The sequence below is a fragment of the Oncorhynchus mykiss genome, chromosome 25, assembly GCF_057628025.1.
Source record: "Oncorhynchus mykiss isolate SJ-2025 chromosome 25, ASM5762802v1, whole genome shotgun sequence".
Classification (NCBI taxonomy): Eukaryota; Metazoa; Chordata; class Actinopteri; order Salmoniformes; family Salmonidae; genus Oncorhynchus; species Oncorhynchus mykiss.
In genome coordinates, this window is record NC_143046.1 from 61352765 (window position 1) to 61378627 (window position 25863).

Below are 25863 nucleotides of genomic sequence, written 5' to 3' on the forward strand. Positions count from 1 at the left end.
TAGGACACTGCTTCACCTTCTGAACACGTAAAGGGTGCATGCGTTTATTCTCCAGTCCCTCTCACAAATCGTACTTTAAACACCCGTGATCTGCGAATAAACAAAGGCAGTAAACAATGGAGTGGAGGCTATGCCCACAATATAGGAAGTACATGCACAACCAAATTGCAGGAGTGTAAACTTTGAAGAGGACGTCACCGCTCAGTAAATGTACACAGACATTCAATTTCGTTCTCTTCATTTTAGACATAATGCGTAACTGATTATTTTTTTAGCACACTGATCGATATCGCGGTAAAATAATCTTCTTTTTTTTTTAACTAGCGGGGCAGTGAAATCTTTGCTTTGTGCTAAAGTCAACAGTGACAGAGTTTGAGCTCAAATAAATGCCGTGATGTCTCCAGCCCTTTGCAGAAGGCTGAAGGCGAGGTTCCACATTGGGCTCCTATCTTGCCAGTAAGCATCCACCGTATTTCACAGGTATGGACATTTGATTGTATATTTCCTAACTTTGTTTCAATTCAATCGTTGTGTGATGATAGTTATTCGTTTGGGGCCGGGGGTATGCTAGATGAGAATTGAGCACTGGCTGAAATCCTGGTTAGAAAGGTCCTCGAGCAGGCCCAATTGGGTTTCATGACAATGGTTGGTTCAAAGCTTCAAAAAGGCTGATGTGATTTGCAAGTTCTGTGATAGAGGTTGTTGCCTCTTCATTCAGTGTCTTTCAATTGCATGTCAGAGAGCTATTGCAGCTGATTTATATCATTGATGTCACGAGAGGAGCACTTGCTCCATTGCGCATGGAACTCTGTTTTATAGCCTACAATGAAACCCTGCGGCTCCAACATTCAAATGTTAGCGTCCGAGTGGTTTATAGCCTGTCATTTTTTTAATGTCTCATTGCTATCCATTTTTGAGTGTTTTGCTGTGTGCGTCAGGTTTTCAGGAACCCATTGAGTATTTTCTATTGGCTTTCTTTTGGGGATGATTTAAAGATCATTTTACACACACTGCTTGAAAATAATTCAAACACACATCAATATTGGAATTCCAAATGTCAAGAACATTTATTTTAATGAATTAGCTATCATAAATTATCGTCATTGTCTTCCCCATCTCATTCATGATACCTATTTACAATTGGTTGCGGACTTCTAATGATAACATATGGCTAATAAAATAAGGATGATAATAATAATAACAATAATAATAATAATAACAATAATAATAATAATAAGAAAAAGCCTGCGTAATAGGCTTAGGCTACTGTATAAAAAAATACACCATTGTGCTCAGAAAATAGTAGTAGCCTAGTAAAAGTTGTAATGTTGAGATGAAACCGTATGATGCGTCCAAAACACTGGGGACCGTTTTCAATAATTAATTCCCCTCCAATCTCGCTCTCACAAGGAGCAAGAGCCCTCGAAAATACCCATTACCCATTATTAAAATAGCATATGCCGACGCACTTCTACTCCGATCCTTTGATGGAGGTGATAACCTCAGTCAAGCCTCCTCCAGGATGGAGTGAAATGGGAATGGCCTTTAGGAACCCTAGTTCAAAGGTAACCGGCCTTAATCGGCACTGGAGAACCTTCTTACCAAAAGTGCACGAGAGTTTACCCACTGACATCAGCCTCCTAGGCCTACATCATCCAATTTATTAGTTACCTGAGATAGCTAGGCTACACGACATGAAGGACCAGGACCTTCATTGTTGTGGGGAACCATTTATAAACGCCCGCCTCCGAAAAGTTTTTTTGTTTTCGCTTAAGTTAAAAGATATCGGCAATAGAAATATATGCATGAGTCCTCGCTGGCTGTTCAGGCAGATGCACGCGCGTATAAGCACGCGTGTATAAACACACGCACGCACACACACACACACACACACACACACACACACACACACACACACACACACACACACACACACACACACACACACGCACACACACACACACACAAAGGGGTTTCACATTTCAGCGCAGAGATGCCTCTGCAAAGGACCATCACAGGCAACCCCTTCACTGTTGTTATAGCAACAAGATGAGCGATGGTCCAACTTGTTGATCCCTTTACTTTGCTAACCCATTTTAATTACATTTCTTACCGGTCGCCCTATTTGCATATTTCTAGATTAGTTTGAGTAACACGAGGAACCAATGGCATTTCTCAAGACCGAAACCTAGTCTGGATTTATTGGAACAAGTTGTGGTCAAACATGGATGAAATTCCTCTTGCTGTGAGGACGCCAGGTTTTGTTCATTCATGCTCCCTTCTAGACTCTGAGGCTGAACTCGCGGATGCCTTATCTGTCCTTCTGTTTGCATTTCTATTGCATGAGCTTTGGAACACAATTCTCACAACACTGGGACACATCGATATAAGGTCTATAAGCATCAAAGCAAAATGTTGAAAACTGGTTTGAAATAGGTTTTCATTTTGATAACAGATATCGTTGGCCCGGGGTATTGCTCTTCATGATGGAACCATGGATTGCATCATTTGAATTAACCAAGTTTATTCATAGCAGTAGATGCACATGGTCCCATAGACCTATAGGCCCATAATAATATCATGTGTGACGGGTTACCAACTCTGGCCCTATATTCCCGTTGAAAGCACTAGTAGCCTAAGCTCACATGCAGCCACCACCAGGACCTGGAACACCCAAGTAGAACGGTCTCCCGGGTGATAGCGGGACACCGGTCTAACAAGCTGTAATTCGGTTTTAGCCTATTGCAGGGGTGGGACCGTCCACACTGCCCCAATTTAACTCCTCTTTCACGCGAAATACTCCTAATCCCATATTTTAGTAAGGGAAACTGCTATCCTACAGTATATTAAAGATAATAACGTGAAAACTCAAAGCCACCCATGGTTTCTCAGCAGTCAGTTAGTTCCTCGTCATGATTTACGCCCATCGCGTCCACCCGTCTTGCTTCAATTAACACTAGCTTTAGTGGCCATTTAATTATCTGACACTTTGCATGAATAATTCTCAATGCGGGAGCGCGAGTTTATGCTATTCAAATAAGTGCATATATTTAGGATCCAGTACATATATACATTTATTTAGGCAAGGGATATAATTCCTTTAGCTAAATAGATTTCTAGAAAAAAATCAGCAACATAGATTATGTCTGTTGCTGGTGGCAAACCTATTTTCCCTCTGGGAATACATTATTATTTTCATTATTATTATTATTGTCATAATTTTTTTAAATCACAATTATTATTACTATTTATTATTATTATTATTATTATTCATGTAGACTATTAATAATTAGGCTACTGCTTTAAAATTGATGATCGAATTACCCATAGACTAAATAACAGACGTTGAGACCATTAGGTGCAAACGAGAAAAAACAATTCAATATCGAGAAAGGTTGATAATGGATCCTTTGAGAACTACAGATAACAACACCAATTGATTTACTGATTTTCAACGATAAGCATTTTGACTAGAATAATTTGACACTTTCAATTAGATGGGGGGAAAACTAGATGTAAAAAAAAGAATGATATACATTTTCGTTTTCTGTAATCCACCTAATATTGGTATGCACCCTGCTATAAAAGCCCATAGATGATGATGAAGGAGAAGAAAAAAGTGAAAAAGCTAAGAATAATCCGCTCATAGGTTACCCCAATCATTCATTCTATAGCAAATACAATTTGCACTTTTTCTTACAATATTTCTAATTTGGTATGATAATTATCCGAAGTACAAAATTGGAAAAGATACCTTATACACCTTTTAAAAACATGAATGTATTGCCAGGTTTCACATGATTTTGACCAATATTTTCAATGTATTTAGCAATTCATATCGGAAGTAGTATGAGAAATTAGATTGATTTGAGTCAAATGGTGATAATAAATATGGTTGCCTGAATGGTGTGTGAAACACCCGGTGGTCAACCCAATATGGGAAACTGTGTCTGCCTGATTCTGTGGCAGAAGCCTTCTCTGTTCACTTTACAGTAAACCTCCTCATTGTCTGTTTGTACCCTAATTGAGTGGGTCCTAAATGTTAGTTCCTCCAAAGCTCCACCTTGAATGAATCATTGGCTGTTCTAATGGAAACAAAACGCTATGGAGAGGGATATGGAGAGGGCTCTCAGAAGCATTGAGAGTAGGCAATTGTACACATCCCAATGTAGCACAGAAGGGCGTAATGTAACAGGATGAAAAGAGAACAGATGCCCACTCTACTCCCTGTGTGTTGCTCCGGAGAGGAGTCTGTATTTAGCTGCTGATACTGTTTCAATGGAGACTACACTAGGAAGTATCCCATTCTCACTGATAACTATCAGGAATTAGCAGAGTCATGTCATGTGCCACACACCTCTCTATCATACCCAGGTGTGCAACTTTTGTAATAGAAGTGTGGGGGATAATACAATTTTGTTTTGTTATCCGGTCGGATAAACACTCCAAACAGCCTACCTGACCTCTCGGAGGCGTCCGCATGTTCCAAAAGCACACCGTTGCCTCGTTATGTATCACATTCCAATGATAAAACTGGGTGGGGGGGACAAAAATGCAATTTCAAAATGTGTGTGTGGGGGGGGGGGGGGGGGGGGGGCTGGCTGGCCATACCTACACTTCTCTCCGATACCTCGCTTATTGTACACGCTGTTCTTCTGAACCTAGCTGTCACTCCTATAGATACATAATTCTGCTGTACACACCTCTTAACTTGACATCTCTTTCCCATTCATTTGAGAATGTCTGTATTCTGAACAGACATGTCAGAAGAAATATACAGAGACAGTTTGGAGGAAACAACTCATATTTGAAGTACAGCTTGGAGGAAACAACTCCTATTTGAAGTACAGCTTTGAGGAAACAACTTCTAGTTGAAGTACAGCTTTGAGGAAACAACTCCTAGTTGAAGTACAGCTTGGAGGAAACAACTCCTATTTGAAGTACAGCTTTGAGGAAACAACTCCTATTTGAAGTACAGCTTTGAGGAAACAACTCCTATTTGAAGTACAGCTTTGAGGAAACAACTCCTAGTTGAAGTACAGCTTTGAGGAAACAACTCCTATTTGAAGTACAGCTTGGAGGAAACAACTCCTATTTGAAGTACAGCTTTGAGGAAACAACTCCTAGTTGAAGTAGAGTTTGGAGGAAACAACTCCTAATTGAAGTACAGTTTTGAGGAAAAAACTCCTATTTGAAGTACATTGTGGAGGAAACAACTCCTATTTGAAGTACATTTTGGACGAAACAACTCCTATTTGAAGTACATTTGGGAGGAAACAACTCCTATTTGGAGAACATTTTGGAGGAAACAACTCCTATTTGATGTACAGGTAACACCATTCACATCTGGCTTGCTTTTCTCAGATGATAAATTCCAGCCATATTTTCAGGTTTGACCCACCAGAGCAGGTAGAAATCAAAGGTCAGAGGGTCAGTATGGGAAAAGGAGGAGTGTGAGATGGGAGAGGGGGGCATGGTGAGAATGCAGCCGGTGACTGTGATGTGTCCGTACCTCCCTAACACGGCAGTGTGACATTACAGACCAGCGATTCCTCTCAGCCTGAGCCAGGCCGCATGCCGTGTGGTCCACACATCCACACACACAGGGCCGCACTGGCGTCACAGAGAAACAAGTCAACAATGCCCATTGACAGTACCGAGGCAGCAGCTGGTGGGACAAGCACTAACCTAAAGACAACCTATTCTGGTCAGGACGGGGTGCCTCTCAGTACCCCACTGCTTTTGTATCACTCAGAGTGGAAGGATTGTTGGTGCTTGTCCATCTACAGTATGCACTGTAGAAATAATCCTAGATTTATAGATGTAGTATCTTAATTTGACCACCCTGTTGTTGTAGGACATTTCCTGTATAGCCAATAGATATAGCAGAAAATGCAAACTCGTAGTGTATTCAAGGTATAAAATGGCTTCTAAAGTTTGTAAATTTCACTTAAACATTTCCGACTTTAAATGTATCAACCAAAATGTCCATGAATTATAATCCAAACAATAACTCACACTTCCTGTTGCTGCAGCATTATTTTCCTGCTGTGAACAAACCGGCTCAAATTAAGATCCTACATCTGCATTGAAGAGTCATCTGAAAATATATGCAGTCATATGGATACAAAGTAATCAGCAAAAACAATGGACATCCTTGTGGATAAATAGGATGAAAGGATAAATAAGACCACAGACGTACAAGTGGTGTTGATTCTGCTTGAATGAAGCAGATATTGCTTTTTTTTTTAGGTTGGTTCGGCTTTGGTTCATTATAAAAATACAATCACCGTTTTTGATTGTGGTTTCAATGATTTGGGTTTAATGCAGTAACAACACAGAATAACATAATTAATAAAAGTCCCATGATGGTAGTGACTGACCATTATTGATGTCACTTATTAACCATCATTTATTCACGTTACTTTACTTTAAAACAATATTTCAGTTGTTGTGTATATTACTCTTTTGTTTTAGTTGATGACTTTATTATTTCATTCCAAGTCATCTCATCTCTATAGAGCTGCTTCCTATGCTGTTTGACAAAATCAAGATTTTTTTTTTAGTTCTTCAAAGTTAATATGGCATACATTTATGCCTGCTGAATACCAACTATCAATCACTTAGATCGTGTATTTTCAGGTAGAGATAGCTGGCGAATCAACAGCTGCTCTATATCCCCTCACGATCGCGCATTCTTCTGTCTCTTCGGTAGCAGGCTTAAAACAAAGACATACCCGACAAGTCGATACGCAATGAATTATGGTCATTGCAGTTAATTACCACGTTTTATGTGCTAAACAATGTAGAATATTAGCCTGTTGGAAACTACAACTCTCTTCTACATAGCATAGTTCAGGCTGGATCTGATTCATATCTAGAGAAATGTGCAATGTGTCACGTTGAGCTCACAAAAAAAATTTAAAAAATGTAATTCAAACGTCTGTCAATTAGTTGTTACAAAACGGAAAAATAACCTACATTTCAGTTAATGCTCAGTACTAAAAGCAGATGAACATTTAATGGGGATAACAAGCAAGAGAACAGTGAAGAGAGTCTCAGGCATGCTAGAAAGGAAGATAAGCTTCTCAAGGAGATATATGAAGCTCAGGAAACCCATGGCAAGATAATACATGTGTTCAACCATGCAGCAAGACACTGCATTAAATCAAGATTAGAGAAGTCCAAAATATGAATCTAACTATTTAGCGGGATCAAAATTGAGAAATGTGTGTTGTGTTATTTAAGTGCTTTCTATAGCCTTTTTCGGTAACAGAGTATTCTGCAGTCACATTTCCCAATGGGTTTGATGCGAGTGTTTGAGTGTGAACCCTGTTGGCAAAGCCAGCATAGAACAATATGTCATTCAGCTGTGTTAAAGAGATTCCTGTTCAGCTGTGATTGATCCGACATGCTTGCTTTATTCCCCCCGAGGCCTGAAAACCATGGGGTTTTAGATTCAGACTCTGGCAGTACTGATGGATATCTCTGAATGTTTCTCTGCCATAGACTCAGACCATCTTTTATTGCCTTCTTCCTCTGTTTCCACCCAGTGCAGACATTCACACACAGACATGTCCCTGGCATGTCTGCCAACCTCTCTCCTCGCCCGACTTCTCTCCCCCAGGGAACTGAGGCCTGAGCCCTACAGGTCAGTCACAGCCAAGGACACACAACTCATTAAAAGTTAATGAAACCTAAAAACGCAGTGCGCCAGCGATTCATTTAAACCCCAAACCAATCTCAGCTTCCAGCAAAGGCAAACAAGCCCATGTGGCCAGCGTCGTAACCAGGGTTTGAGTTTCAGTGCGGTCCGGATGATACATTTTCTAGAAGTTGAAGCTCATTTGCTGCATTTCTATATAATTAAAAAACGTCAAAATGCTATTTGGAGAACAGAAAAAAACAAGCAAAAATGACCCCAGCCTTTATCACCTTGGCTGCTGTAGGTTAATTCACCTCAGTCGATCTACGAACACATAGCCTATTAACTATACAATTGTAATGTTATACCCCTGAAAGGGGGAAATTATTCTAACTTAATATCAGTGCCGAAACGAAAATGTATGGCATTTTCAGAACTGTATTGTTTGTGTTTTAATGTAGGCCTCGTCCTATAGGCAAGATAGGCCATTTGGAGATGTTGATATTGAAACATAGCTTTTTTTTTAAGTTCCTAACTTATTTGATAAGATTAGTACAGATTTTCTAAGGGGACCCCACATGGGGCCCCAACCTCAAGTTTGGGAACCACTGTACTAACCTCTCTCTGCTTGCTTCCTGTCTCTCTGTCTCCACTGCTTCCTCCTGCATGCATTGCCTCCTCCATCAGCCTCACCACTGAGCGCCAAATCACTGTCTGTCTCAGTAGTCTATCTGTAAAGCAAAGTTATTATGAGAACCTAGTAGCTTATTCTTTTGCTCATGCTGAGGTAGGCTCCGTTTAAAGTTAGCTTCTTACTTCATCCTAGCTGGCTAAGTAAACGAGCCAGAGCCCTTCAACTTTACTGCAATAGAAGTCTCTGACGGCAGCTAGCCACTTGACTGACTGACATATATCTCTATTAGCGACTATTTCCAGTTGCGCACTCATTCTCCGAGAGTCGGTTTTTGTTTGTTTTGGGATGTCTGTAGACGGCAGGAGTCGCAGGACGATTTTTAAAATATGTTTTTCCCCCGGTATCTCGCAAACAAACTGACTGCAGTGTCTCTAGTTGCCTACTTGAGTGGACAGAGAGCTGGGGTGGTTCGTTTTACGTCTCAGGCCTTTAGCGTAGTTAGCCGTTCGAGAGGGCGTAGTTAGCCGTTCGAGAAAGTGGTGAATGTGCTGCAAAAGAGGAAAATCCGGCAGACAAATCGGGGGACGCACGCGAACATAAAGAACAAACCGCTGTTTATGATTCCGCTCGTATGCAAAGAGGCTAATATAACGCACTCAGATCGATAATATACCCGTTCTGAGCTTGGATCAAAGCTTGGAACAATATTTAGATGTAGGACCAATATTTAGATGTAGGATATATATATATATATATATATATATAAATATTTATATTTATTTATTTTGTTTCCTTTTTTTTCTTTCTTCAAATTATAAATAATTACCGAGGTATATATATATATGTATATTATATATATATATATATATATTTTTTTTTTTTTTCTTCTTCAAATTATAAATAATTACCGAGGTCCGGACCTTGGTGTCCTCATTTGTAGTTACAGCCATGTGTGTGGCCCCAACACTCTACTCTGAATAACAAACTACGTAATATTTTCTTCTGTATATGTTCCCTATGCAGACATGTTTGGTGTGATAGGCTATCTTACAATAGGACTTGTCCAATTTATTGAATGCGAGGAAAGAGTGTTCTGCAGGGATGAATTCTGTAATCTGCTTCCAAGTTCAATGTAATATCTCTACACCGCCTCAGCTTGTCAGGGAGGCTAAAAGATATGCGATTTCAACATTCATGAGAATCACTGACATTCAAATAATGTACTAATTTGAATACCATATAAGTGGAAGCTAAATGTGTGTTAAGTCTTGTATTTGTTCTTCTTCATGGGTATACCAGTACAGAGGACTGTTCCTGATCTGTGCATTGTTTAACATGCATAGGCTATTTCGCCACTTTTAAATAATCCACTCCTCGCTCTTTTTCACAGGGAAGCACTCATCTAATAACATTTCGACTCAGTTTAATAACAACCAATCAACAGCAATAACATGTCAATGTGTGTAAAGATGAGTGTCATTCGGGAAACCTAAGCGTATTTGTTTCTTTAAAACCTCCACTTTAACATGACTCCCCCCCCACCCCACACCCCAATAGAGGTGTCCTCTGAGGACTCAAATTAAATTCCCTCCATGTATACGCCACTGTCAGCCTTTTAATGAATTCACATACCCTGACTTGAATTAAATTAATCTCCAATTTAATCCCATATAAATGGCTGTGTCGTTTATCACGTACAGGCTGATGCTCAGCTGAAGGGTCCTGGAAAGCTGGTTGGTGTCTATAGAGCAGTTGAGCAGATTACCATTAAAAGACAAGAGCTGTACATTTCCTCTAACAGAGTATTCCCCTGATACATACTATTTAACCCATTGTCTGTTCACGGCTGACAGTGACATAGTTTGGAGTGGGATTTAATATCCTGTCAGATGAAGAAGTAATCCATCCAGATGTATGTGTCATGATCCGATACCTTTATTTTCCTATGTGCAAATAGAGGCATTGAGCAGATTATACCAAAAGAGAGAAACAAATGTGTGGATGCAATTTTATTTCTGGTTTCTTCAGTGTATTGGTGCAACACACCTTTGATATTGTTCTGGGAAATATTGGTTACAGTTACAGCAGCTGTGTGTTTGGACTTGTTTGAGGTCATTATTCCAGAGACTGTTGCGTTACTATATTGATGCAAATTTCAGGTGGGGTTAACATGCAAAGCAAAGCATTACTTAAATGATGAACTCTTTGAGGCAGTGAGCTGATTGATAGTAGTTTCTCAACAACTAATCCATACAAATGCTATAGTATCATGTGGTACGGTCAAATATTGCTAATGCGCTTAAGATGCAAATGCATACCAGCCTCTCACAGAGGTTTGAATAAGAGTGTGTTTGAGTTTTCATGATTAGACTTGAACTAGAAAATCAACGTGTCCAATTTTTTTGCCATAATCAGTGTGGCGTTGTATGCCGTTTGTTCCATAATTCAAGATATATCCAATGATAGAGGAATTGGTAGGGCAAAATAGGAACAGTTGTCTGGTTTGTTGTCTCTGGCATTAGACGCTGAGCGTAGTTAGCCAACAGATATGGCAGTGTCACATCTCCAAAATGTCTAATATATAGCTGCTAAGTAAGCAGTGATTTGGGATGATTTTGTGAGTGACAGATGGTACCTAAGTTCACGTTAGCTGTTCTGACGGAGGTTCCAGACTCTATATCCCATTCCACCAAATGTCTGACCAGATATACTTTTTGGAGGAAGCTTGGTCAATTTTCTGCCAAGCCTGGCTCGTGTACCTATCATTATTATAGAAGAAAATAAGAAACTTTGCAATTCACTCCCATACCAACAAATCCTTGACAGATGCTGTTCTGTCACTATTCATACTATTGTGCTGCCATTACAACTAAATGCATCATTTGAGTTTCAGAAATCCATCCTGTATGTATCCATCACCAAATGTTTGGTGACTGAAAGCCTACGTTGCAGGGCGGGGGTGCATAATTGCTAGGAAACATTTTACTGAACATTTGGTGATAAAATGCAGCCCCCCCCCCCCCCACGCACACAGCTTAAAGCAATTAATTCAGGATCCTGACACAAACTCTCCAATCCTTTGACAGCTTGGAGCTGAAATAAAAATGCTAGTTCTCCTGGGAACGGCAGGAGATAGCCGGCTCTTTTCTGGACTGTTTGCTCACTGGCCCTGAGAGCAATCTTCCCCAGTCAGAATGAAATGCAAGGACACAAACAATGTACCTCAGAGAGAATGGGAGATGGGGAATGAACAGTTTGGACTATTTGCTCAGCAGAAGGGCAGCCACAATGGCTGGCCGATGGCTTTCCCATGCATCAAGCCTCTTAGTCTTAGGCCTCCCTTTGTTGCCGGGTTTCATCGCTCTGGCCAGATAAGAGCCCAGCTGCCCTATACTTTTAATTCCCATTGAACACCGTACTGTATCGTCATTTATCTGCCTACATACTGCCTGCCATGATGTTGTTGTCTGATTGAATGGGTTATCGCCTGTGTGTCTCGGTGGCTAAGGTTCACCTTAGCATGTGCTGTCGTTTAAGTCTGAATCCCTCTCTCTTCGATAAACAGCGGGCGGTGGTTAGGGTGGGGGGATAACGCCTGATCCCTCTTCTCTACAGAAAAGGAGGCAGCACAAGTCAAGCACAGGATACGATAAAGATACCCATTTACATACAGTTGAAGTCGGAAGTTTACATACACCTTAGCCAAATACATTTAAACTCAGTTTTTGCAAGTCCTGCCATTTAATCCTAGTAAAAAATCCCTGTCTTAGGTCAGTTAGGATCACCACTTTATTTTAAGAATGTGAAATGTCAGAATAATAGCAGAGAGAATTATTTATTTCAGCTTTTATTTATTTCATCACATTCCCATTGGGTCAGAAGTTTACATACACTCAATTAGTATCTGGCAGCATTGTCTTTAAATTGTTTAACTTGGGTCAAACATTTCGGAAAGCCTTCCACAAGCTTCCCACAATAAGTTGGGTGAATTTTGACCCATTCCTCCTGACAGAGCTGGTGTAACTGAGTCAGGTTTGTAGGCTTCCTTGCTCTCACACACTTTTTTAGTTCTGCCCATACATTTTCTATGTAATTGAGGTCAGGGCTTTGTGATGGCCACTCCAATACCTTGACTTTGTTGTCCTTAAGCCATTTTGCCACAACTTTGGAAGTATGCTTGGGGTCATTGTCCATTTGGAAGACCCATTTGCGACCAAGCTTCAACTTCCTGACTGATGTCTTGAGATGTTGCTTCAATATATCCACATCATTTTCCTGCCTCATGATGCCATCTATTTTGTGAAGTGCACCAGTCCCTCCTGCAGTAAAGCACCCCCACAACATGATGCTGCCACCCCCGTGCTTCATGGTTGGGATGGTGTTCTTCAGCTTGCAAGCCTCCCACTTTTTCCTCCAAACATAACAATGGTCATTATGGGCAAATAGTTATATTTTTGTTTCATCAGACCAGAGGACATTTCTCCAAAAAGTACTTTCTTTGTCCCCATGTGCAGTTATAAAACTTAGTCTGGCTTTTTATGGCGGTTTTGGAGCAGTGGCTTCTTCCTTGCTGAGCGTCCTTACCTGTTAAGTCGATATAGGACTCGTTTTACTGTGGATATAGATACTTTTGTACATGGTCCCTCCAGCATCTTCACAAGGTCCTTTACTGTTGTTCTGGGATTGATTTGCACGTTTTGTGCAAAGTACATTCATCTCTAGGAGACAGAACGCTTCTCCTTCCTGAGCAGTATGATGGCTGTGTGGTCCCATGGTGTTTATACTTGCGTACTATTGTTTGTACAGATGAACGTGGTACCTTCAGACGTTTGGAAATTGCTCCCAAGGATGAACCAGACTTGTGGAGGTCTACAAATCTTTTCTGAGGTCTTGGCTGATTTCTTTTGATTTTCCCATTATGTCAAGTAAAGAGGCACTGAGTTTGAAGTGAGGCCTTGAAATACATCCACAGGTACACCTCCAATTGACTCAAATTATGTAAATTAGACTATCAGAAGCTTCTAATGCCATGACATTATTTTCTGGAATTTTCTAAGCTGTTTACAGGCACATTCAACTTAGTGTATGTAAACTTCTGATCCACTGGGATTGTGATACAGTGAATTATAAGTTAAATAATCTGTCTGTTAACAGTTGTTGGAAAAATTACTTGTGTCATGCACAAAGTAGATATCCTAACAGACTTGCCAAAACTATAGTTTGTTAACAAGAAATTTGTGGAGTGGTTGAAAAACAAGTTTTAATGACTCCAACCTAAGTGTATGTAAACTTCCGACTTCAACTGTAGGTCTACATTATTCTGCATGTGGATAGTTCATATGTAGCAGGGCTCACCATGAAGGAGATTCAGCTCAAACACACAACTTACACAATGGGAGGAGCCGCAAAAGTGAAATAGACATTTCAACATTGTGTTTCAGCCTTTTGGAGCCCACTGCTGAGTACTGCAAGACGGCCCTTGAGAAAGAGGTGAGATGCGGTCATTAAATGACCTAATGCCAACTCGAGAGAGTAAATAAAGCTAATCGTTCCTCTGACTGAGAGCAGGAGCCATGTTGTGGTCTTTTGTTTCAGTTTGTTAGTTTGTGTTCGCATTTACATTGTTTAGTTTTTGGTGGAATGTGTATTCAGACTCAACGTTTGTAATGTCTATTTGACAGGAATTGCTACAGTTCCCTCTCGTAGTCCGCTGAAGAAATGTAGCTAACAATGATAACAGTTTCTTGAAAAAACGTCTCATGGCATACACACACCACGCACACACTCAAATACACACCCATCCCCCACTAATGTCAGAGTCCCTCTGGGTGGTCAGGGCCAGAGGCTGAGTGGATGGTGGTGACTCTGACGCCCTGTAGAACAGTGTATCTAATGGAACACGTTGCAGTTGAATCATTGTCACTGTTAACTTTCTCAGGTTGTTGCCGTTTTGTAGGTCATTCTTCCCATTGGCTTGTCATTTTCTGTTAAGCACTTTGCTCATGGATTCATTCAGAGGGACAGCATGGCGTTGGAGCGGAATGTCCAAAGACAGAGCAATTTTATGTCAATCACATTTTCCATTTTTTAAATGAGTTGTTATTGTACATCAAATATAAAATACAGATTAAATGTAGCTTGTGTGTTAGCAAAGAGAGCATAATCATTAAGAAACCATAAGTGCTTGTTTTGGTTGAGAGTGAGCAGCTTTGCAGTTTGGTGAACGCCTCTGAACGTTTAGTGAGCATGTCAGAGCTCAGGTATGGGTGGATAAATAGGTGTGCTACTGGGCTGTGTGAGCGGAGAGGCAGCCACCTGTGTGGTGGGTGGTGCGGGCCCTGGCAGCCCTCTCAGCTTCACGCTCCACTGACCCTGAAATAAAGCTCTGTTCAAGGCATTTCAACCCTGCTTAAGGTTGTCCGTGGCCGTGTAATTTATGAGTTCTGAGAACATGAGTTATGGGCTCCGTACAATGCACAATGAGTCATACAAGAAATTTACAACACTCCTCCAATTACCCCAGGCGCTGACGACCTCGGGCTCACCGGGCTATTGTCTTGTGTCAGAGAGCACTCGGATGACTCACTCAGTGTTGATGTTATGATGCTTAAGGTCATCTGAAATGTACTGTGTTCATGACGGTCTTTAGTCACCTGTATGGTTGTCTGAATCCAAGAGGCTGCAGTCACAGCCATCAAAAATCATGCCCTGCAGCTCCTAGTGGGTGGTCAGACACAGAATGAACTGTCATTGGCTGCTCCTTTGACATCCCAGAGCAGAGAACATGACTCGATGCACTTTGCATTAACTCTATTTTATAATGCAGGTTTCATTGTATTGGAAATGTATGCAGGGATCTTAGCAGGTAGATTTTTCAATGAAATCATATAGTTTTTTTTCTTTAAGTAAGTACATATTTTCAAGGGAATTATTTTCATTTTTATCTTAAATTGTGGCTCGTGGCGGATTGATTTAACAGCTGATTTAATCAACAATTGCGTGATTTGAAACGGCATAAAATGGCAATGTCACTCACAATTTGATAACCACTAGAACATAATATTGAATGAAATTGCAGAATAATACATTGACAACTTAACTATATAACACATAGCAATATGTTGACTTTGATCAACTGAAAGACTGTACAATATAAGGCAAGGTTTGCTTGCTTTTATGAAGCATTTTACAAACTTAGAACGAAAATGTACAATTATGTATCGAAATGAACACTTATAGGAGAAGTACAAGTTGACCTGGTGTATTATTTAATGTAGAGGCAGATAGATACATAATTAAATGCCTTCATAATTAAATGCCCTCACTATGTGGATAATATTACACATCTGTTGGACTACATGGTTTTTATTTTTGCCAGAGCTCTAGAAGAAGAAACAAAAAGGAAAGCATTTTGTAGTATTCGACAAATGCAATGATTTATTTCTATCATTTTTGTGCGATAGTAACATTGTTTTCATAGGAGATTGAGAATAAGTACACTTAATACAATGACCCATTTGTCAACACTTTGTCTGTAGCTAGGGTTAAATTAAAATAACTATTTGAATGACATGACATTTGACTATAATTGTATCATTGTATTGTTTTTCTTGAATTATATAAATAGGAAATGAACAAAAAGCTAGTAGAGTGCAATTGCTATGTCCAAAAAACATGTAATATGTGTTTGAGGTGTGCAAAAAACAGAGACAATTATTGAAGCCCTTTCTCTTCTTCAGCATGTAGGGTTATAATATCATTTCAAAATAAATGGTACCGGACCATGGTGGTGTTGGTTGATTCATTGACAGACGAGCATAATTCAAAGAAGCTATGCAAATGCAAATTTTTACCTGGTTGACAGTGTTCTCTTATAGAACACGTGGCTACAATATACATTCATCCCTCAATTTATCAAAAGGATGACAGTTGTTAGCTTTCACCAGTTGCAAAGATCTTATTTTCAATTATTTTTTACAGTCAAATGACCATATATTATATACATGGGAAATGTTTTATTTTATGACTGCTGTTTTATTTTAAATCATGCTCAATATTCTCATTTGTTCTATTCCAGTGTGCTTAATGTATGATACTTACTAGTTTTGGGATGCTTCTGAGTGTTGTGCTTTTTTGCATTGGGTCCGTGAAACACACCTAGTACTCATCACAAGCAGCCCACTGATGATGTCATTCACCTTACTACCTCTCTATCTGGAGGTGTCAACACCCCGCAAACACCTTTGACACACGTGCTTGAATGTTGCAGGCGAGTTAGCTAAACATTCCTGGGTGTTCCCCATTCTCCTATCTATACCTGCTTACCACTACTCACACTGAGCTGTTTTAGCTTCGTCTCTGTGGCCGACACAGCAAAGTCAACTCTCTCACAGGAAAACAAGCAACTCACACAACCAGGCTTTTGACAAAACATTTTTTATATGTGTGATGTCCTATTTTGTACTAAAACATTACAACATGGTATACAACTTTATTAAAGTAAGCCTCAAATGTATATAGGTTTTGAGTTTTCTCCCCATTCTTAAATGTGACTGAATAAAATGTTTTGCTCTGAGGCTTTGGGAATGATTGCTGCCATCCCATGCTTATCGGCACATTCAGCTTGTTTGAGTTGATTTGAGGTGCTGGGTCTCTGAGGACGGATCGCAGAACTATAACCACATCAAATAATGAAGGGAAAGGTGTTTCTTGAGCCTCTCTCTCTCTCTCTCTCTTTCTCTGTCTAGCAGGGCTCTGCTGGGGAGGGCTCCATGGCTGTGCTGTCAGAGAGGTTCCTTCAGAGAGAAGAGAGATAGGAAGGAGAGGAGGCCATAACGAGAAGAGGAGAGGTTCGAAAATGATAAGCAGATGGATCTGCCACCACACACAATGTCCCTTCTGTCGTGGGCTGTGCTGTGACCGCCCCATGGCAGCGGCCAGGTATGTCAGCTATGTTTACCAAGCCATCCATCTCCTACCTGCCCTTCTGAAACAGGAACCTTTGTTTGAACCATACAGTCGTTAAGCCACTCGTTGACTCAGATCAACACAATTTATTTCCTGGTGGGTGCAGCAGGATGGGATTATTGTCATCTTAGTTTTGACCTTTATTTGACCTTTTTTTCTGAACCCCCCCCCCCCAATGTTAATGTATTTAGATGATTCAGAAAAGATTGTCTGATTGTGGTCAGGCGAGGTGCTGAGTTATTGAGGGGACACACCATTGGTCCTTATCATGGCTGGCCAGGGTTAGCAAATAAACTGTCCATGGACGACAACACACATACACTGGGAGGATTAAGGCTCTGTGACTTTCATACATGCGTGGTATAAACAAAGAACATGGTACAAGTGCATGAAAAAGAAAAGAAAATGGCTACCAATATAAGACAGCAAATATGGATAAGAGGATCTGAAAGGAACCAATTATTTCCAAGTCACTGGAGTTAATAAATAGATTTTTATTTCTGTTTGCCAAACGCCTTTACATGTTGTCGTATTTGTGTAGGAGGAATTTCAATCCACTTATATTCTACTTTTTATTTAAAAAAAATTATAGATGGAGATTAAGTGAGTTGAGGCAAGGAGAAACTGAGATGAGAGGGGATGTTGTAAAACCTTATAAGTCAAGGCAACAACATCAGTGGTTCATAGCAGTGTTTGATAAAACCATTATCAATATAAGCACTGACTCATACCAGAATGAATCACCTTGATCTAATTGTTGATGGAACAAATAGCGACACATTTCCTAAGTGAGATTCTGGCATGAAAACCTATCACAAAACTCTTCAACTGCTGTGTGCAAAACCGTTTTCACACAAAATCTTTCACTTCTATTCACTAGGAGAGAGCAGATATCTGAATGTGCCACATTAATGATTGACTCATAGCTTGCAAAGTACCCTACATATGGTGTCCACTTTGTTCACTTACGTTTCACTATATTTTTAGCCTTACACTCAAGTTTCCACCACCCTCTCCAACTCTCATACAGTATTATTGGCTTTGGGGGTTGGGGTGGGTGGACCGAGACAAACTCTCTTTAGAAAACCATCAGCAAGTTCAGGCAAATGGGAGATAAGAGCTGTCGCTGGCTCTTTTAGTGGGTTATAAGAATGAGGCTGTGTAGACTTAATTCTCTGCTAAGATAAATGTGTCCAGACTTTTCTGAAAGCAAGTTCATGTTTCCCCTTTCTGCCATAAAGCCCGCGTAGACAGGCATGAAATGAGCCCTGGACTTCTCATTCACATCATGAAGTAGAGAACAAACCAAGAATAGGGTCCTTTAATTAACTACGGGATGGTAAAACAGGAGCAAACTTTGAATGACTTGTTTTGTTCATGGTCATATTTCCTTTTATCAGGCACCACTGTTGAAGAAAAAATGGAGGTGGTCCTGATTAGATTCCATCGCAATCACATTTTCTTTGGAAATGTCAAGCTCTCGTTCTTATCACCACACCCTTTCAGTATGTTTCTGACACTATATGACATATTGAAAGCACAATGATAATGCTTTGATAGTTGAAGTCTTGTGCTGTTGTGTATTTGAGGAAAAGAGTGTCACACCAGTTTTTCTGAGAGATGTATCCTATGGCAAAGGTGTTTTGTTGGGGATTAACTTGTGTTATTATTTTGGCTTTATCCTCCACAGATGGAGGTGGAATGGGACCAATGGGATCAATGTGTTGCTGCCTACAATCTTCTCCCTGCATCACCTCAGATCCACAGACACAGAACCACAAAAGCACTTTCCTCTATGAGTACTTGTCTACCTGGCTACGTCTGCGTCTGACCTGTCTGGATCTATGAAATATCAAAGCTTGTGTCAGGCAGCGTGAATAGGGAGAGAGAGGCACCATTAATGATTAACTGTTCTAAAAGCCTATCAGGCAGGCCATGTGACATGCTCGCAGCATTTTTTGAGCAGATTGGGGGAAGCTAGTGAGCAAACACAGGTGCTTTGGACTGGAGTCGCCTACGCTGTCAGGGACAACCACAAACAAGAGCAGCACTGCCGAGCTAAATGAGAGCCCACCCACTTTACTTACTCCCTGGCTAGCTTAGCTTAGTCACTGACTGCAGGGGCTGGAGATCCTCACCAGAGACCAAGTCCAATGTCCCCCCCCCAGTGTTCCATAACCTTTCACACAAACAAATCAAACAGGAGGATTGGAGTCGCTGTGGTCTCAAGCATAGGGGAAAGCAAACAAATGAATTGTGTTCCATTTCTCACTTTCTAAAACAAACCAAATGTGGGTTGAACACTTGTTCTTGAGAATAGTGGAGGCAATGAGAGATATTCCGAAAGGTGCTAAGGGTGTTCAGAAATATGCAGGATGACAAACTGATTCTCAGGAAATGGAGTGGTTGATTTGATTGTTTCATTAATGTTTCATGGCAGGTGGATGACGAATAGATCATAAAGACACAAAAGCATATTTTCTGTCAGCAAAGTAGACTGTTTTGTTGTCCTGATTTTGTTTAGATTTTTCTGGAGTTGTTTTCAAGATTTTATAAACACGGTCTAGGTCCAGACACTTATCCTTTTTCTCCTCAATAACGCCTGTCCCTTTGTAAAACGACTGAGTGCCTTCTGTAGCACAACTTTGATAACACAATGAGATGATATGATGGCGTTAACTGAACACGGCTTTCCGGCAGCGAGATAAATGAACAGCACGATAACGCTAACAAAAGCCTAGCTCTGATTGGTAGGTCTATGATTGGAAAACAGGCAGCATGGAAAGTCTACACAATAAGGGCAATTCATTAGATTTGTTATTTTCTACATGACCTGGGTCAGACGGACACCTTTTGTATCAGTCAAATATTTATTTGTGTGTTTTACAAGTCTTTCATTTCATACCCAGCAATTACAGTGAGCCTGTAAAGCAGAGATGATAAAAGTGTTTTAAAACAAACACTCCAAATCAACAGGAGAGGAGATGAAGTTGTAAAGGCAGAGCGAGACAGAGAGAGAGAAGCTGAGACAGAACAAGAGGGAGAAAGAGACATAGAGAGAGAAGCTGAGAGAGAACGAGCGGGAGAGAGAGACAGATAGAGAGAAGCAGAGAGAGAACAAGAGAGAGAGGGGGGGGGGGGGGGGGGTAAAACAGGGCATGGACTCAGAGGGTATGCTAATTTGGTATAGAGCAGACCTAACTCACTCTATTAAATGTATCAAAACAGGAACATTTTTACATTAGGCTAGAAATTTAAAAGGAAATTATCTCAACAGAGGCAAATGTCCTCCAGTGTGCTACCTATATCCCCCCACTAGAATCCCCATACTTTAATAAGACAGCTTCTCCATCCTGGAGGGGGAAATCAATCATTTCCAGGCCCAGGGACATGTACTAGTCTGTGATGACCTAAATGCAAGAACTGGATCTGACATCCTCAGCACACAGGGGGACAAACACCTACCTGGAGGAGACAGCATTCCCTCCCCCATATGCCCCCCTAGGCACAACTACAACAACATAACCAACAAAAACAGGTCACAACTCCTGCGGCTCTGTCGCACGCTGGGTATGTACATAGTCAATGGTAGGCTTCGAGGGAACTCCTAAGGTAGGAACACCTATAGCTCATCTCTTGGTAGTAGTACTGTAGACTACTTTATCACTGACCTCAACCCAGAGTCACTCAGAGTGTTCACAGTCAGCCCACTGACACCCCTATCAGACCACAGCAAAATCACAGTCTACTTGAACAGAGCACTACTCTATCATGAGGCATCAAAGCCAAAGGAATTGAATAATATTAAGAAATGCTAAAGATGGAAGGAAAGTAGTGTGGAAACCTACCAAAAAACACTTAGGCAACAACAAATTCAATCCCCTTTAAACAACTTCCTGGACAAAACGTTTCATTGTAATAGTGAAGGTGTAAACTTGGCAGTAGAAAATCTAAACAGTATATTTTACCTCTCACCTTCCCTATCAAATCTAAAAATGTCCAACAGAAACCGAAGAAAATTAACAATAATGACAAATGGTTTGATGAAGAATGCAAAAACCTAAGAAAGAAATTGAGAAACCTATCAAACCAAAAACATAGAGACCCAGAAAACCTGAGCCTACGCCTTCACTAAGGTGAATCACTAAAATACAGAAATACACTACGGAAAAAAGAAGGAACAGCACGTCAGAAATCAGCTCAATGTAATCCATAGACTCTAACCACTTCTGGGAAAATTGGAAAACACTAAACAAACAATAACACAAAGAGTTATCTATTCAAAATGGAGGTGTATGGGTAAACCACTTCTCCAGTCTTTTTGGCCCTATAACAAAGAACAAACAGCAAAAACATATACATGATCAAATACAAATCTTAGAATAAACTATTAAAGACTACCAGAACCCACTGGATTCTCTAACTACATTGAATGAACTACAGGACAAAATACAAACCCTCCAACCCAAAAAGGCCTGTGGTGTTGATTGTATCCTCAATGAATTGATAAAATATACATACCACAAATTCCAATTGGCTATACTTAAACTTTTTAACATCATCATTAGCTCTGGTATCTTCCCAAAGGATTTGGAACCACAAAAGTGGAGACAAATTTGACCCCAATAACTATCGTGGGATATGCATCAACAGCAACCTTGGAAAAATCCTCTGCATTATCATCAACATCAGACTCGTACATTTCCTCAGTGAAAACAATGTACTGAGCAAATGTCAAAATGGCTTTTCACCAAATTACCGTATGATAAAAACCACATATTCACACTGCACACCCTAATTGACAAACAAACAAACTAAGGCAAAGTCTTCTCATGCTTTGTTAATTTCAAAAAAGCTTTCGACTCCATTTGGCATGAGGGACTGCTATGCAAATTGATGGAAAGTGGTGTTGGGGAAAAACATACGACAATATAAAATACATGTACACAAGCAACAAGTGTGCGGTAAAAAAAAAGAAAACACATTTCTTTCCACAGAGCCGTGGGGTGAGGCAGGGACGCAGCTTATGCCCCACCCTCTTCAACGTATATATCAACGAAATTGACGAGGGCACTAGAACAGTCGGCAGCACCGGCCTCACCCTACACGAATCTGAAGTCAAATGTCTACTGTTGTCTGATAATCTGGTGATTCTGTCCCCAACCAAAGAGGGCCTACAACAGCACCTAGATCTTCTGCACAGATTCTGAAAGACCTGGAACCTGACAGTAAATCTCAGTAAGACATAAATAATGGTGTTCCAAAAAAAGTCCAGTTGCCAGGAACACAAAGACAAATTCCATCTAGACACTGTTGCCCTAGAGTTCCCAAACTTTTTATAGTCCCGTACCTCTTCAAACATTCAACCTCCAGCTGCGTACCCCCTCTAACACCAGGTTCAGCACACTTTCACATGTTGTTTTTTGACATCATTGTAAGCCTGCCATACACACTCTATACGATACATTTATTAAACATAAGAATTAGTGAGTTTTTGTCACAACCCGGCTCGTGGGAAGTGACAAAGTGCTCTTATAGGACCAGGGCACAAAAAATAACATAATCAATCATTTTGCTCTTTATTTAGCCATCCTAAATATAAAACCTTATTTGTTCATCAAAAATGGTGAATAACTCACCACAGGTTAATGAGAAGGGTGTGCTTGAAAGGATGCACATAACTCTGCAATGCTGGGTTGTATTGGAGAGAGTCTCAGTCTTAAATAATTTTCCACACATAGTCTGTGCCTGTATTCAGTTTTCATGCTAGCGAGGGCCGAAGTACTTGTGGAATTGCGAATCCAACTCACTAAGGTGCTTTGCTATATCACATTTGACATTGTCCGTATGCTTGAGTTAATTTGCACACCAAAAATCATACATTGATGGAAAGACCCTAATCATAGCCTCAATTTTGTCCCGCACATTGAATATAGTTGCGGAGAGTCCCTGTAATCCTAGATTCAGATCATTCAGGTGAGAAAAAAAACATCACCCAGATAGGCAAGTCATGTGAGAAACTCGTCATCATGCAAACGGTGAGACACGTGGAAATGATGGTCAGTAAAGAAAACTTTAAGCTTGTCTCTCCATTCAAAAAAACGTGTCAATACTTTGCCCCTTGATAACCAGCTCTCTGCTGTATGTTGTAAAAGCTTTACATGGACCCTGCCCATATCATTGCAAAATGCAGAAAATACACAAGATTTCAGGGGCCTTGATTTAATAAAGTTAACCATTTTCACTGTAGTGTCCAAAACGTATTTCAAGCTGTCAGACATTACCTTGGCAGCCTCTCAATGGATGCTGCATTGTACCCAAGTGGCGTCGGGAGCAACTGCTTCCACGCGCGTTACCACTCCACTATGTCTCCCTGTCATGGCTTTTGCGCCATCAGTACAGATACAAACATGAGCAGCAGCTACGTTTGGCTACATACAGACCGTTAGTGGAATTCCCACAAGATAGTAACAGTTAATGTGATTGGATGTTAATTATTTGACTAGGTTACCTGTATTTGACTACCTGTATTTGACATTGTGTTGTTATTTTGCCGAACACTAGATGGTTGAATTTTATTTTTGGCAGTGAAACGAGGCTACTCAGGCAAGAAAAAAAACTCACCCAAATGTATAGCCCCGTTGGAAAATATAAATGGACTGTTTGAAAATGTTAAGAAATATATAAATAAAAAAATAAAAAAAGTGAATCACATTTTTATTTGGCGTACCCCCGACGGCATTGCGCGTACCCCTGGGGAATAACTGCCCTAGAGCACACAAAAAAACTATACATATCTCGGCCTAAACATACCCTCCCTGGCACTCGAGGGCGCTAGGCTACCCTTGGACTCACCTGGACTCCTTCACGTTGTTGATTACCCCCTGTATATCTGTCTGTTCCTTGGTGGTGTTCCCTGTGTCCCCATTAATTGTTGTTATGTGTTCCTGTCCAGACGCTGTTCCTGTTCCGTTTCATGTCCGTCAGCTATTAAACCTTCACTCCCCGGACCTGCTTCTCATCTCCTGCGTCAATCCTTACACGCCGCAGGTAACTTCCACAAAGCTGTGAACGATCTGAGACACAAGGCAATAAGGCCCTTCTATGTCATCAAAAGGAACATAAAATTTGACATACCAATTAGGATCTGGATAAAAATACTTGAATCAGTTATTGAACCAATTGCCCTTTATGGTTTTGAGGTCTGGGAACCGCTCACCAAATGGGACAAACACCAAATTAAGACTCTGCGTGCAGAATTCTGCAAAAATATCCTCGGTGTACAACATAAAACACCAAATAATGCATGCAGAGTATAATTAGGCCGATTCCTACGAATGATCAAAATACAGAAAAGAGACGTTAAATTCTACAACCACCTAAAAGGAAGCGATTCCCAAACATTCCATAACAAAGTCATCACCTACAGAGAGACGAACCTGTAGAAGAGTCCCCTAAGCAAGCTGGTCAGCAACACAATTAGACCCAGCCAAATCATGAGAAAACAAAAAGATAATTACTTGACACTTTACTCGCTCAAAAAACTGAGCAAACTAGAATGCTATTTGGCCCTGAATGGAGTACACAGTGGCAGAATACCTGACCAATGTGACTGACCCAAACTTAAGGAAAGCTTTGACTATGTACAGACTCAGTGAGCATAGCCTTGCTATTGAGAAAGGCCGCCATAGGCAGACCTGGCTCTCAAGAGAAGACAGGCTATGTGCACGATCCCCACAAAATGAGGTGGAAACTAAGCTGCACTTCCTAACCTCCTGCCAAATGTATGACCATATTAGAGACAGATATTTCCCTCAGATTATACAGACCCACAAAGATTTTGAAAACAATCCCAATTTGGATAAACCCCCATATCTACTGGGTGAAATACCACAGTGTGCCATCACAGCAGCAAGATTTGTGACCTGTTGCCACAAGAAAAGGGCAACCAGTGAAGAACAAACACCATTGTAAATACAACCTATATTTATGTTTATTTATCTTCCCTTTTGTACTTTAACTATTTGCACATAACATGACATTTGAAATGTCTTTATTATTTTGGAACTTTATTGAGTGTAATTACTGTTCATTTTTATTTTTATTCTACTTTTATTCTACTTCACTTGTTTATTTTCTACTTCACTTGCTTTGGCAATATTAACATATGTTTCCATGCCAATAAAGCCCTTAAATTGAAATTTAATTGAGATAGATGAATAGAGAGAACAATAGAGTGAGGAGGGGAGAAAGAGAGACATAGATAGAAGCAGAGAGAACAAGCGAGAGAGAGAGGGGGGGGAGAAAGAGAGACAGAGAGAGAAGCAGAGAGAGAACAAGAGGGATAAAGAGAGACAGACAGACAGAGATCAAAACTAGGTCAGCAGTACCTCTGGAACTCTACTGTCCAGCTGACTTTTTGAGCCCAATTCTCAGTGTGTGTGTGTGTGTGTGTGTGTGTACACACACTCCAGGGGCTCACTCAAAGCTGTGTTTGTTTTTCCTTCTGAATCTGATTGAAGAAATATTGGGGTCTTGGTATAGAATATTGGAAATAAAAAAAAAGCCCAAATGTCATTTTATATCCTAAGAATAAAAACACTACATATAACTTAAA

The 25863-nt window shown here is 40.4% G+C and overlaps 1 long non-coding RNA gene across 4 annotated transcripts; it reads left to right on the top strand.

The window, feature by feature from the left end:
* The first annotated feature begins 105 nt into the window (after positions 1 to 105).
* Positions 106 to 25863, top strand: LOC110505414 (uncharacterized). Of its 4 annotated transcripts, none has more exons than XR_016491920.1 (4): positions 400 to 480; positions 13721 to 13769; positions 17027 to 17219; positions 18937 to 25863. It is a non-coding gene; the product is annotated as an uncharacterized LOC110505414 (long non-coding RNA). The 4 variants fall into 4 exon arrangements; XR_016491919.1 differs by having other exon boundaries at positions 17030 to 17219; XR_002470755.3 differs by lacking the exon at positions 13721 to 13769 and having other exon boundaries at positions 106 to 480; positions 17030 to 17219.